The sequence below is a fragment of the Lepidothrix coronata genome, unplaced genomic scaffold (assembly GCF_001604755.1).
Source record: "Lepidothrix coronata isolate B3197 unplaced genomic scaffold, Lepidothrix_coronata-1.0 Scaffold43, whole genome shotgun sequence".
NCBI lineage: Eukaryota > Metazoa > Chordata > Aves > Passeriformes > Pipridae > Lepidothrix > Lepidothrix coronata.
The window spans coordinates 2,271,121-2,287,003 of NW_016690223.1; the positions used below are offsets into that span (position 1 = coordinate 2,271,121).

Here is a 15,883-nt window from a genome sequence, read left to right on the forward strand (position 1 = left end):
TATGTTAGACAGCATTTTCAGACTTCCTATGCAAAGAACTGCCCTCAGTTATAGAAAGATGAGCTACTCAGTAATATTGAGGTGAAATAAGAATATGTGTTTAAAGAAATTCTGCCAACTAGATATTGGTTTGGCTCTGAAAATGTGTTCGAAAGATGGGGAAGAGAGGCAAAATAGAGCAGTGTAGAGGAAGAGTACTGGCAGGAATGTTAATGATTTATTGGTTTATTTGTTGATTCTTATTTCCATAGTAATCAGAAGGGGTTTTAAATGTGATCTGTACATTCCCTAAAGTGATATGAACATACAGAAACAAAGAGCCAGTGCATGCAAATTTTAAAGCACAATTGCCTCCACTTTGAGAACAGGGTCCACTCTCTTATCCTGAATTCAGACATCTCTGATCTTGCTACTCATTTTGGACTAAATAACTGCTTGATCAAGATTCAGTGTTACTACTGTGGGGTTTTGGTGCACGTCTTGCAGAACCAAATGAAAACCGGTCAATCTTGTTTTATTGCTGTAAATGAGCCTACAGTAAAGCGACAGCAAGAGAGAAAAAGCCAAAGTTTCAAACCTTTACATTCAATCATTTAAGATGATGATAAGAGAGGTAAGAATTTACTTTTAATTATCATTGTGGGGTTTTTTGATAATGCTCTCCCTGAACAGTGCAGGAAATACTTTACTCCTCCCACAGGTATGTGCTGCCACTTTCAGTTCTTTTCTCCTTTTCTCCTTTTCACCTATCCCAGCTGGTGCATTTCTTCTGGTGTTTGAGGGAAGGTGAACATCTTTGGCTCCAGGAGTCAGTCCCTGTTGAAGTGAGAAGGTAAGTGCCAACCCCTTCAGCTGTGCTGACAGCTCTCCCAGAGGTTTTGTACAATCCTGTCTTTGTGAGTCTCAACTCCTAAAGAAGGAGCTGTGTTCTGTATTGCTTTTTTTCAGTGCACAGTTGTCTGCTTTTTCCAGGTTAACTGAATGAGTGGAAACGCCCATTAGTTCTTAAGGACTGTCTTTCTTAAGGATGTGTTTTAAATACTAAATCCAGTACAACTGTTCTTGTTCAAAGAGCTGTCCTATAGCTGGAATTTCTGGCAGCTTTTGCCCTACTGGTGACAGGTTCATCCCCCTCAGGACTTAAAAAACCTTGCTGAAATAATTTTTGGCTGTTCTGCCTTACTAATGATGTGAGGTAGCAGAAGAACAAACAGGAAGTTTAAGAGTACAATATGGTAACATGTAATGAGTTTTCATAAAGGATTTTTTTGTTTTGTTTTGGGCATTTTGGGGTGTTCGGGTTTTAAAAATAATGTTTAAATGTGTTCTGGGACTTCTTGTGCATTGATGCACTTGCATGACAGCCTCCAGTAGGGATTTCACTGACTTTTCAAAGTTCACAGATGTGCATATGGTAACTCAGGCTGAGCATGAAAAGGGCCACACAGGAGAAAATTGCATGGTCTTAGCAAGGCAATAGCATTTTTCTGTTTTCCAGGGTATGACAACGAACTATGACAATATTATCTTAATAACAAATAATCTGTAGGCCTTTTGTTTTCTACAATGTAGTGCTCTTAAACTTCCATTGCAGTACACATGTGCAGATAGGATGCACACAAAGCATCTAGAAAAGCATTAAAGCTGCCACTGGTAGTCATCATAGCTTTGAAGACTGAAAAGCCTGCAACCTGGCTTATTACTGAGATATGTCTCTAAAACAACACAGCAAATAATGCATGATTAACACATACATTTGTAATTTTTACAAGAATATCTTTGTCATGATGACTAGAAATACAACTTAGACTTTCTTGTTATTTCCAGCATTAGTAGAGAATTAGGATGAAATGCTTAATGGATTTAAACACTTAATCTTCACTGAATATTTTCACAATAATTCAAATTCACACGCATGTAATGAGTACCATTCAGTGAAGAGGGACCTGCACCCTGTTGGTTTGCTGACTGTATCTACTATGCAGCTGCCCCATGGAGCTTTGTTTTCCAGGAGCCAGCAATAACTGTTCAGTGTTTAATTTCAAATTTCACTGCTGTCATTATTACAAACTATGAGGGCGTTAATGTGAGGGAATACTTGGAAGGAAAACTCTTTGGGCAGAAATCACATATTTACACATCTAGCGCCCAGGGTACTGCAGACCCTGATACTGCCATGGACTTTGGGGTTTATTTCCATAACTTTCTGGTTTTTTAAGACTTTTCTAAGCCAAGCCAGGTTTATGAGCTATCCTATTGCATCTCTTTCCCATTTGCTGAGCCAAGTCAGAATTCTATATAAAGAGATAATAGTACAGAATCAAGACAGGGCCCTGAATATTACTTTCTGAAAGTTACATGACTGCAATAATTTTATCTGCCACTAAGTTTTAAAAAAATGTCCAGTCCACACATAAGTGATCAGAGGACTCTGCTTTAAATGATACCCAGCACTAGCTCTGGATACCAGCAGCATGCTTAAAAATGGGTCTCGCAGCATTGCTGCCTTCCACCTTTGAGCTGTTCTCTGAAGCTTCCACATTCCAGCTCTGAGTTCCAAAACCTCTGTGAAGGTGGTTTGCAGGCACCAGGTGAGAGAACTGCCTGGAAACCTTCTCTGAGGTCCATACTCAGTGCTGAGGGGGGTCATGCAACAAGTGATGCTGAAATCCTGGTCAGCACCTCTGGCCTGCCGCAGCCTAGCTCAAGCCTCCGAGGAACGCCCAAACTCTGCAGAAAAAAACCCCACCTTCTTATACTGCTTTGTCACGATAGGGTTTTTTACTCCCAACCGGTACAAATCAGGCTATATATCAGACATTGGCCCACCCCCTATTTCTCCTCCGGTGCCTTTGCCGGCTCGGCCGCACGTGCGCCTTCCAGCAGGCCCATTTCCTGCTACTGCAGAGGGCCTTGGGACCCTCCCACGGCCCGGACGCTCCCACGGACCCGCGGCCGGCTGGGAGCGCCGGGAGCGCCCGCCCGGTGCTGGTGGGCGAGGAGAGAGAGGGGCAGGGCGGCCGAGGCGACAAACAGGGCGGCCGGCGCGAGGTGACAGACAGGGCGGCCGGCGCCTTGCCGGCGGGCGAGGAGCGGCTCCGGCGGGCCGCGGGCTCCTCCCGGCGGCGGCTGCGGCGCGGCGGTGTCGGTGTCGGTACGGCTGTGCCGGGGGCGGTACGGCGGTGTCGGTGTCGGTACGGCGGTGTCGGTGTCGGTACGGCTGTGCCGGGGGCGGTACGGCGGTGTCGGTGTCGGTACGGCTGTGCAGTGCTGGAGGAGGTACGGCTGTGCCGGGGGCGGGCGGGGCCCGAGGCGCCCGGCAGGGGGCGGCGGGGAGGGAGGCGGACGCTCGTTAGACACAGCCGGGGTGACTTTTGAGCGGCGGCTCCATAGCTCAGTGGTTAGAGCACTGGTCTTGTAAACCAGGGGTCGCGAGTTCGATCCTCGCTGGGGCCTGAAGGGTGCTTTTGTATTTTTCTTCCTAAGATGGCACAGGCCTTGGCTGCACCCACGGTAACAAGCCTGATTTTGGGTGTTTTGGTGGTGGCGGACTTGAGCGTGCGTGCGGGCTCCGGGGGCTTTTTGTTAAGGAAAACGCTTTGGAAACAAACGCGTTTAGTAAAATCTGACTGTTAACAGTAATACCAAATTAACTCATGGCTATGCTTCGTGCTGGCAGGAGGGTGGGGGGAACAATAACCTCTTTGGGAAGGAGCGTGGGGATGGCTTAGTAAATATTTGCACAGCTCGTGTCACAATTTCCCTGATGGCAGCTTTGGCAAAATGCTGTTAAGGGGTTTAAAAGGAACAAATTGCCCCTGAGTGCAGAATAAGCTGGACAGGATTATCTGAGTCTTCACAGCTTGTCAGGCAAGCCAGCCTGTTGGGTTTATTTCTGTGCTGGAGGCTGGACAGCGGAGGTGTTATGATTCTTTGCCTTTTTTTTTTTCTTTTTAGGTTATAGAAAGAACTAGAAAGCTCAACAAAAACCCTCCTGAGCACAACACTTCAAAAATATGCATTTGTTTTTTTCAGAAACCTTGTCAGCAAGGTGTTTGGTTTCTAGCACTGCAAACACGACAGCAATTGTTACCGACATCAAACAGGGAGATTAATATATGCACTTGGTGAGGGGAGAGAACAGCACCTGCAGCCCACAGGCTCCACGGGGCTCAAACCACCACAGAGCTGTTGAACAGACAGGCAGCTGCCGCAGGTTGAGGCTCAGCCTGCCAGATGTGCTGAGAAGACCCATGGGCTGCATCATAGCACTTGCAGCCCATCTTATACCCTCACAGCTCCTATCACAGCTTCTCTCCAGCCTCCTTCCTCTGCTGAGAGTAGATCAGAGTTGTGAGGATGCACGGGGCTGGATGAGTTGCCATTGCTGAGGTGAGAGGAGGAGGAGGCTAACAGGCTATTTCCCCTGTATGACTGAACTCGTGCTGTGCCAGGAAGCCCGAAAAGCATTTGAATTTGCGGGGCTTTAGGGTACTTGCACATAAGGGTTTATATGGAATGACTCCTTGTTGGCAGCATTGCCTCCCCATTCCATCTGGGAAAACAGTGCTTGATCCTAATCTTGGTGTTACCCCCTGACTACTATCCTAGGCAATTCCTTGGTTCAGCAGTCCTCAGCTCCACGGAGGTGGTGCTAAACCCCATCCCCTGGGAGGATCTGTTCTCTCCAGGGGGTCCGGTCGAGGCTGGGTGCAGCGTTTCCCTATTGGCAGGGAGCTGGGTCTTGCCATGGTCAACCAGAGCACTGCCAGATCCCTGGGCTGTCATAGGTGGCCTTCAGAAGTCATGCGTGTACTTCTAGAGGCTGCATGGTTTGCTTACTCTCTCGCCGGCTCCTCCAGAACAAACGTGCAGGAGCTGAACTGCTGGGCCCGGCACAGCCCAGGGCGATCGCTGCCTGCGTGCAGGGACGGGCTCCGGCACTTCAGCCACGGGAGGGAGGATCATGCACCAGTGCTTGGCCGCAGTGTTTCCCCAAGTACGTCCCAGTACTACAGGAACAGGGCTCACCTATACCCGTTTGTTGGAGCCATATATGTAAGCTGCTACGGGTGCCTTTCTAGAGCGCTCCCGGCATGCTCAGTGTGCCCTGAGAGCCTTGTGGACGCAGGAGTGGGGCTTCCATGGCAGGGCTGCCCCGCGGGAGCCCCGGGTACCGCCGGGCCCGGCGTTACATAAGCGGCGGAGCAGGGCCGATGCCGCCTGAGGCCTCCAGAGGGAGAGCCGGCTCCTCCGACCGGGAGAGAGGAGAGGAGGCAGAGCCGCCTCCGAGCGGGTGGAGCGCTGCCGCCGTCGCCGCCTCCGCCGGGCCGTGGCCGTGCGCGGAACCCGCTCCCTTCGCCGCGGGGGTGGTCGCGGTGGGGCCGCGGGTCCCCCCGCACGGGGCGGGGCGGCGCGGGTGGTACAGAGCGGCGGGGAGGGCTGCTGTGAATCCCGAGTCTTCTGCGGATGCGGCCGATTTTTCATTTTCCAAAGATGTTTCTTCACAATTAAGCAGAGCGTGTTTTAAAACGGCGGACTCGCGAGTCTCGCTCTGCTGCCCTATGGCACACAGCAGAGCGGGTCCCGTGCTGTGCCCGCCGCCTCCTCCAGCGAGGAGAGCAGCGAGGCACCAGCAGGGCTCGCCGGCCCCTCGGTGTGCCGGCATGCACCGCTTCGTGCCTTCCCATGGGAAGAGTGCCCAGTGGCAAGAGCCATCGGTGCCACCTCCCCTGCCCCCAGTGCATCCGCGCACTGGCATGAATGGGAAACAGGAGATTCACCCAGGCTGCTTTCGAGCTGATCTTCCTGCCTTCTCCATCCTCCATGGGACACCTATATACCATTCCCTGATTCCAGCCAATGAGCAACCCCAAAATTTCCTCCGTCTGCAAGTGCTGTCATCTGCACTCCATTTCTTGCTATAAAGGGAGCTTTATTAGTAGCTGCTGTTGCTGAAGGTGAGAAATGTGTAAAACCTTTGCTCAAAAACGCTGAGGTGACCTTCATTAGGTCCAGTAATACAGTCATTGGTGATGTCATTAGAAAATGTCTGTACGGTTTGTTTCTGCAAGCTGTGGTGAGGAGCCTGGATAGCACTAATTGTGTTTCCATTTTGGACTGCTAGCAGAGCCCTTGGGAATTACCACAGTGTCTGGAAAGTCAGATACCTTGCCATCGCTGCAAGGCATTCTGAACTCATCTGGGAGATATTTCTTCTTGTTCTGTTTTTTTCCAGGAAATTTATACTCATCTTGCTCAGTTCAACAGCAGGAGGCTTTAGACAAGAAGAAGCTGTTTTTTTCATGAGTCTACTATTTTTTTTTCTAGGTATGTAACAAAAATTGACATATCTAAGCATAGCTTACTGCAGTGTGATGCAATTTTTGACAATGAGAATAGGGAATCAAAGTCTATGACTGTGAAACTGGTTTCATCAACTGAGGAAAAATTAATCACATATAAACACTTTCAATATTCCACATGCTTTAATATTGTACAGATGCTGCCAAAACAACACGAATTTCTAAAAAACCCAAACAACCTCTCTCATATCAAGTTCCAAGCACTTCCTAAACTTAAGATTAATAAAAAATGTTTCCATTTGTTTTGTAAGAAAAGAACTGAAGAAATCTGACTTATGTTTCTGTACTTTCTGCAAGTACTTTAGTTTGATATCAGACTTCAGATTTCTGCCAGTGAGATAAAGGCAAAAAGTGAAAGTTCAGGCTTTTTTTTTCCTGACCTGATGCACATACAGCCATGAAGAAAGTCTTCAATGAACAGTGAAAATGTTCACAGAAAATAAGCTAAGGTATTAACAGTAACACCAAAAAAGAAAAAAGTGTTTGTCTTCTAAAGATACTGTTTTTATGTTAGACATTTCTCCTCTCCTAGTTTCTAAAACAACACAAAATTCCTTGTGTGGGACGAGCTAACATGGTCCTAGTCAGACTCTTCCAGGATGTTCCACACTTGATGCCTGACCACTTATTTTTTACAAGTTTAACAGTCCTGGTACTTTGTGTGGAGTTCCTTTCTCTAGGGTGTCATTGACAAATTTGCAAGAATTGTTTGAAGATGAGTAGAAAGAAATCTGCACACCACAATCACTAGCTATAATATTGATCCAGTCTGGTATATCCTGACCTCCAGATTGAGCTGTCTCCTTGCCCCTTTTCCTCCTTCTTTGTCAAGAAATCTCTCCCTTTTAAAAGGAAGTAACTGAAATACTGTTGTTCAAGACAAGACGCGGGCCAAATGCATTCCCAGATGAAGTGGGAGCTCAATGCATTAGGACTTTGAATGATGATGCAAGGCAATCTTCACAGAGGAGTAACGTTGGATAAATCTGTGCTTACTGGTATTCTTGGCAAAAGACCATATTCCTGAGCCAGTTAGCTATGGATGGAGGCACAACTAATGAACCTGTTTGTCTTCTAGTATGGATGTTATTTACTGCCATGCTGGCATATGAAGAAAGATGCTTAAAAATAATGGGGGCTCTCTGGTAATGAAAAAGTGCAGATAAATTAAAACATTCAGTGTTTGCCAGGGCCCTGACTGTTGTGTTTTAAAGAAAAATAGTGTTTTCTATATTTTCAGGGAATTTTTCCTAACAGAAGAAAAGCAAATAGAAATGTCTTATTTCGACTCCCCAGGATATTTAACTAACTGTGCAATATGTGATGGTAACCGTGCTTATATTTTAATATCAATACCTGCCTTTAGGTTTTGATGGTGTGCTTCAGTAGAAAGATATTGCCTTTTTTTCATACAGTTTTTAATCTAATGATGGGAACACTGGGTCCTGGCAGTACAGAATCTAGGCGCAGTACAATAGGTTTGATTATAATGAAACATGTACAGCAGTACAGGAGATGATCCTTTAGAAAGTTTACATGCATGTGTAATTTATTATGACTTGAGAGCATCTGAAAAAGAGCAAGAGAGCTTGAGTTTAGAAAGGACGAAGCACTGTTCATTTAGAATCTATGTATGTTATGTATAGACAAAAAAATCCCTTCTGACATCACTAAACTCAATGGATTCCTAGATTATTACAACACTTCTGGCTTTCAGGTTACCAAAAATTAGCACGCAATAGAACTAGTCTTAGGGACAAGTTGAGGCTTAAGTAAAATTTAAAATTGCAACTCTAAAGTATTAGGAAAAAAGAAAAGGTAATTCAGCTGTCTTGCCTGCTTTTGGACTGGTTCTCTAAATTTATCTAGTTCCAGCCTATCTTAATATGAACATAAATTAATTCAGATACTGTAAATGGAGAACTTTTGCTGTAAAATAAGGCTGGTGTCAAGTCTGTTCGAAGCGGAGAAACTGTCTGCTAACCACAGAGCTGTTAGAACACTACCTAGTGCTCTGTGTATCTGACTGCCCATCTGCATATATCTGATTACCTCTCAGACAGACCCTGTGCATAGGCTTCTCAAATTGAAAGCACTGCGTGTTTCTTAAAACGAGGAAATTAAGATGAGAAAGCTTAAATTAAACACACTGAAGTGCAGTCTATGAGAAACTTTCCTTGTAGATTAGAAATTCCTCAGCTATTTATAACTTTTTAAGCATTGAGTACTGTGACTATCACATTTTGTTTGGGCTTGTCATTTTAGAATTATCTATATAAGAACTTGGGATGTGCCAAGTTTTCACTGTGATTTTCATCTCTCTACCCCATTCTGCATAGCTTGCCTAGCACAACAGCATGTCTGCTCAATTCCCCTCCAGCCAGTCAATGAAATAGTAGACTGCTGGAGTATTACAGGTGTCTGCCATAAACAGGGGCTGTTATAATATACAGCTTCATGTAGTGCACACAGGCTGCATTCCAGCTGTGCTTGGGGGACGAGGGGAACTTGCTGTGCAGCTGTGCAGAGGAATTAGTGACTTTATACAAGCACAGCAGCATCAATCATGAAGAATCAATTCTTGCTCCTCCCTTCAGAGCTGCGAAGTGCCAGGGGCCAGCTGCCCTCAAAGAGAGTTGATAAACACATCTGAGGAAATGTCAGACTAGTTCAGGCAAACCTAATACTCCTAAACCACTGCTGACAGAAGCCTGTAACTCATCCAGCCCTCAGTGATGCTGCTGTAACAGCTCAAGCCTCTGATCCAGCATGTCTTTTATCCATTTCTCCATCCTGCCCTGGGCTTTCCATACGTCCTTGCTCCCTTGGCTTCATGCTGCTTTGACCCTTCATTTGCATTTATCTCTTACTGTTCTAATCTGCTTTTTAAAAGCTGGTCTTTAATTTATATCTCTTTGTTGCTTTATCCTGCCACAAAAGCCCTTGGATATGCTTTTTCAACACACTCTTACAGACAAGTTCAATCTTTTTTTTTTTTAAATGACCCCCCAAAAATAGATAGATTTTCCTGTGATGATTTTTCATTTTCCTTTTTTTTTTTATATCCTAGTACTCCAGCATTTCCAATGCCATTTAATATACAGCTTGGCTTCTGTGCTTCCTCAGGGTTTCAATTTCCTTTTGGCTTAGAAAGAGAAACTAGGTGAAGATGTAATGCAGCTGGACAATTAGCCACTAAAAATAGTTTGCGAAAGGTCTGGGCAATACAGAGACCACTATAAACATCAGATTTGCCGATGATGTGGATTCAGGCTGAGTGGTTTCCTTAATCCTCATTGCTCTGCTGAATGATTTACTAAGGCTGCTTTTTACTAAACATTCTTAAACCAGCTATATTCTCCTGCTATCCACAATCCCCAAACTTCAGTTGCCCAACTTGGATTACAGAGTTTAAATTAGAAATAAAATCCTAAAATAAGATTATGGTGACATTGGTATTGTTTTTCTCATAAAAATGATGTCATATTTTCTTAAGTCAAAACAACTTCAGCATCAGTTATACAGTGGTAGCTGAATTAGAGTGTAGTAAAATTAAAGTCCAATAGAACTGAGTAACTAGTATTTGAGACCTATTTTGTTCAGCTGTGTCTCTTGGTTCCCTGTATTTCATTCAAATGAAAGCAATGACAATTCACCTATACTTTGTGCTCTGTGGCAGCATGGTCCATCAGGATTTCACTCATACCTACCTCAGAACTTCCATTGACATCATCCTGAGGAAATGTTGGCTAGATGCTAAGTAAGGACTTCAGCATTTGGCTGTCAGTGATGACAAGTCCATTAGTGCATATCTAAGTATTGCATGGCTAGAAGGAACTGTACTGACACTGAATGTCAGTGAAGTGCAAGACTAAGAGCAGGAGCAAGACTAATAGCAGGAAGTTACACCGTAAGTTCTACACAAGCTTGATCCTTAAGGGTAAGTTAAAAGTTACTGCTTTTTACCTTGTGACATCAGAGTGGAAAGTTATTAAGTTCTGTTCTAGATAGAGTGCTCATCTTTAGATATCATATGCCCTGAATTTCTGACATGTTTTGTCAAAGCTGCAGACAATTTCTAAAATTGTTTGTATTCCTAAAGATCTCAAATAAAAATTATTTCATTAGTGAAACTGTTGGGTTTTTTTGTAAAGCAAGGTTATTGAATGATTCTTCCTTAATTCATTACCTTTTCATGTACAATCATTTCTGCTTCACTTATTATTGGCCCTCAATTTTCTCTAATTTTAGGTATATCCAAAAAAACCCCAAACCAAAATACTTCAGTACATTTCCTTGCCTTGTTTTTCTGATCCTACAATGTGAAATTGTGTTTTTGTCCTCAAAGAAGCAGAGGTTTCTGATATATCAGAGTTAGTACCAAAGTGTTGTGATAGTGAAGAGTGATGGTGAGAAAACAGAGAAAAGAAAACCTTGCAGTCACTGAGAGGTGTTTTCCCAAACCAGGTTTTCTTTTTTCCTGAGGCTTCCAAAGCACAGTAACAATGCAAGGTGCCAGCTAATGCAAAGGATGATCAGACATATTATCTTGATAAGGCTTACCCACTGAAAAATTAGCAAAGGATATAATTACACTGATTGTTAGATGCATTCCAAATTAATATCTGTGACAATAAAATTATTATCAGTTAAGCTTTAAAAAGCCATTCAACTAATTAGCTCAGGAGAACTATTCAAAACACTGTCCTTGAGGTTATTGGAATGAAATTCCTAACATACATAGAGTATATTTCTAACTTAAATTGTGATGTAGCTTGCTCCACACAAATTGGCAAATGCCAGGACCTGGCAATACTGTAAAGAGTAGACCAGAGGCTCTCTTGTCCTAAAGTTTATGAAAGAATTCATTGAAATTTTAGCCAGTCACAAGAGGCAGCTGAGGCTGGGTGGACAAAGTGCTACAGAGGAACCTGACGAATCTGTTGAATCCAGACATCAGGCCCAGTTTCACACTAATTTCTGAGCTGCAAGTCTTCCCTAATGAGGTCTCAGCACTGCTATCAACAACAGTGAACTCTGTAGTGCCTCAGGGGCTGCATCTCTCTAGTCCTTGACATTCAGTCAGTACACAGCACAGTGGAAAAAAGCAACCTGTCACCTTTACAACTTAACCTGTAGTATAAGTACTCACAAACTGTTTTTACAGTAGCGTTTCCGTCACTGCTATCAACCAATGAGGGAGAAGACATCAGAGAAGATTTCTTCAGAATTCTGGAAGTGGACAAAACCAGAGGCTTATTTTTCCCTTTCCCCTTGACCTCTTGACTGCTGAGCTGCTGCCTCTTCTAGTGCAGTTCCTTTCTATCTAGGAATGGCTTTGGCTGGACGATAAACTGGCATGGGAATTTTAGACTCCTGTCATTCTTCTTCCCCTCTGAGCTCCACAGAACCAATTATGTTTTATGTAAAGCTGTTTTCCTAATGTAGGTATTTTACTTTGATGGGGGATGCAGAAGTAAATTTGGTACAACACCTTGCTGTTGACTCAAATGTAATGAATACACCGACTTGGACCTGTGATGAAGATTCCTCCCTTCCCTGCTTTTCACCCTCATCAAGCTGAGAGCAGGAATCTAAGAAGCCAAAGATGTCATAACACTTACTGTTTGACGTGGGAACTTAGAATCATAGAATATGCTGAGTTGAAAGGGACCAGTCAGGATCATCGAGTCCACCTCCTGGCCCTGCACAGGACCATCCCCAAGAGTCACACTATGCGCCCAAGAGCATTGTCCAAATGCTTCTTGAACTCTGTCAGACTTGATGCTGTGACCACTTCCCTGGGGAGCCTGTTCCAGTGCCCAAATACCCTCTGAGTGAAGAACATTTTCCTGAAATCTAAGCTAAATCTCCCCTGACTCAGCTTTATGCTGTTTCCTTGAGTCCTGTCACTAGTCACAGGAGTAAAGAGATTGGTACCTGCTCCTCTTCCCCTCATGAGAAAGTTGTAGACTGCAGTGAGGTCTCCCCTCAGTCTCCTCTTCTCCAGGTTAAACAAACCAAGTGACCTCAGTTGCTCCTCATAAGGCTTCTCCTGCAGACCCTTCACCATCCTTGTGGCCCTCCTGTGGATGCTCCAAAATAGCTGAATGTCCTTTTCATATTGTGGTACCTAAAACTGCACACAGTACTCAAGATATCTGCCATTACACTTTAGTCTTAACTCGTTGTTAATTACAGGCATTCTGCCTTTGCACTGTTTGCTTTGGGATGAAATCTTACCCCTTTTTTTGAGTGTCCCCTGTAGACAACCCCTTAGGTGACTCTTGCAAGTAACTTAATTTCTGTGACACCACAAAGGCCCCAAGAAGAACCTATAGATCAGTTTCTACTTGATGTTAAATACAATAAGGTAAGTTATAATTTAAAACCCTCCTGAGGGAGAGATGAGTCTTGCATGGTCTAGTAGCTGTCCCTGACTTTGCCTATTGAAAGAAAATGACCTGTAGGAAAGCTGATAGAAAAGAAGAATTTCAGTCACAGAATATTTATTATTAAAGGTGTAGTTTTACTTCACGGTTATAGTCGAACCTACGACTTGATCTCCTTTTTTAAAGATGAGAAAAGAAACAGTCTTAACTGCTTTTATTATTAAAGGACTATTATATATTAATAAAAAGCTTACGAAAGTCTAAAAAATATGCATAAAAAGATAGTAAACTCTGTCCAGATGTAATACAGGGCTTAGGCACATGTGAGCCTATCCAATGTGATCCAATTAACTATGGCAGCCTGTCATCTGAAGTTACTATAGGGGACTGCATGTATGCCTCAATTGCTCAGATAATTGCTCAGTTCATGTATGTCAGTTGATGAAAATCAGTAACTTAGGAATATAATAAGTAGCTTACTGATACTCCATGTAAACAATTGTATATCTCTTTGTAAACAAATATATGTGTGCAAAATGATGCATGCCATGTATTCAAATAGTCCGTTAATTTTTCCCAAATTATCTATTTTATTGTCATTTTATATTTAGGACTAGTAGTTAATGATTTGAAAGTCAATTGAGTCACTGTGGATTGGTATAAATATATTATTGTACAATCTGTGAATTGGTGAATATTCTGATAGAATTGCAGCTACTTTGAATTTGAAACAGTAAAGACCAGCTGGATGAACTTACATGGGCATGTGCCTTTGCTATCTGGGACTAAGTGTTACCAGACATTCAGCACAGGGTTGTTACAACCAAGTTGAATTTGTCTGCTGTACCTCAAGGATAAGAGACAGGTGTTTGTCCCCTTCTTTCTACTGAAATGCTGAAGAAGATGCTTTTTGAGGTGCCCTACAAGAGAGGCATTTTTTTCCACCTGTCAAAGTCATTGGATCTTCAGACCAAAGGGTACCAAGGAAGAGACACTCAAACATAGCCAGATGCCACAGTTATGTAACACAATACCAATGACTATTTCCTGGGAATAGTTTGGTTTACAGATGGGGATAAAACTGCTAATTGCATTGGGAGTCACTGACAATCGGGATCACTGGAACACAGTCATGGTTACTCCCCTCTGTCCTGATACCAATAGTCACCCAGCACAGGCAGAGAACTGGCTTAGTGGCTGCTGTCCAGCAGAGATGTTTTAGTGCTTCCAGACTAACCATCTTGTCTGGTGGTAAGTGCAGATAAGGTCTGGGACACTTCCTCTGCACAGAGCTGCTCTCGCTGCTTGCAAAAACTCACTCCTTCCCATTACAGGTGTGCTGAGAACAGAAGCTCTGCACTGTGAAGGATTTCAGTATTTCAGAAGTATTTCCAATTTCAAGTTGGAATTGAGAATAATATTGACTATTCTTTGAGCAGGTGTTTTCCACAGCTGATGGGCTTATTTTATGGTGATATAATAAAAGCCACATTCCTGAGTTTGTGGAGAAGGTTGTCTGAGACTGCAACAACTTCAGTGAACTGAACATCCATTTTCTCTACTACTTTCTTCCACCCAAAAAGACAAATTATTCTGAAAAGACAAATTATTCACTTGGAAAGAACTTAGCTTGTTAGCACACTTTATTTCGATAAATACAAGCTGGCTATTTCTTACCATGTTTATATCTCTAGATGCTTATACACAGATTGTTTCACATTTTGTTGTGGTATCATTCCAGGTATTAAACTTAAACTGAGTAGCCTACAATTTTCTATCTTTTCCTTTTCCCTTTCTGTGAAAGAGCACTGTAGTTGTTCTCATCAGTCCTCTGTGTGCCCTCAAAGTAGTCCAGACTGTTTCAATTATTTCTTAACCTTCTAAGGTTCTTAACCTTTCAGCAGGCTCTGTTATCACAGACACATCACAGCTAAATATTTGCTATCTGTTCTCTTCTAATTCTAGCCAGTGTTCCACATCACTGAAATGTGTTAAGAATCTGATCACAAATACTCTTTTTATGAAGGTTCAGTCACTGAACACTTTGTCCTTTTACATTCCTTCATACATTTTTCACCATTCCTGCTTAAGACCAGTGCAATGTCCTCCTCCACCTTTTATCCTGGATGTATTTATAAAAGTTTTTCTCACTGCCTTTTATGTCCTTTGGTGGTTACCTCTCATTTTATACCTCAGATTTTCTGATGTTATCTGCAAATCAATTTGTGTTTACTGAGCATCTGTGTTTTCATTTTTAAACAGTAAATTTTTGATTTTTAGGTCATTAGTAAGCTATTGATGTTCTTGATATTGATAATTTACAATACCTCTTATCTCTCCTCTGCAGAGGAATAACGTGCAATTCTTTCAATGTAGAACACTGTTGTATTCTATTCCCAAAAATGGCAAAAGAATATTTCAACACCATCTGACCTATTTTTCCAATTTTTTTGTATAAAACAGAAATTGTAGCAAATCCCATTTCAGAATAATGTGGATTTTGACAGACTACATATCAGACTAAAATAGGATTTCATCAAACTTTTCGCAGCCAACTGCTGTTTTAGTAATAGTGCTTCAAAAATGGACAAGACCCACAGGTACAGGAGAAAGAGGAAATAAAACCAGTCTGAATATATCTAACATGACAAGAACATCAGATAATGCTCCATTACAGCAATGCTATTGACGACTTACTGACAGCAGAGTTCTGGCAGAGAAAGTCCTTCTTGCCTTCTGCAGGATAGAAGTGCATGTGGGAGATCCATATCAAGGAACAATCAGGCTGCCCTTAGGCCATTTCCATGGGGAATACAGATCTTTTTGGACAGATGGCAGAACTGTAAAACCTTTTCTATATGCCCTAGTTATCTTTGATAATCTGCCAGGCCTGGTTTATACATGAACTGTGTACTCTTCTTCATGGATAACTCAGGTTTTTGTTTCTAGCTAAGGTGGTGAAATTTCTCATGTGAAGGAAGTCCAACTAAGAAAAAATCAGTCAATGAGAACTGTCAAAATCATGGAAGATGCTTTGTTGGGAACAGTAGAGCTTAAGCCCAATAGATGTATATCTAATTTTTACATATGAATTATCTTTGAAATTCTGTCCTGATTTTCTTTAGT

The 15,883-nt window shown here is 42.9% G+C and overlaps 1 non-coding gene across 1 annotated transcript; it reads left to right on the forward strand.

Moving 5' to 3' along the window:
- Nucleotides 1–3,383: 3,383 nt before the first annotated feature.
- TRNAT-UGU lies at nucleotides 3,384–3,456 on the forward strand. Its single transcript has one exon. It is a non-coding gene; the product is annotated as a tRNA-Thr (tRNA).
- The last annotated feature ends 12,427 nt before the right edge of the window (nucleotides 3,457–15,883 follow it).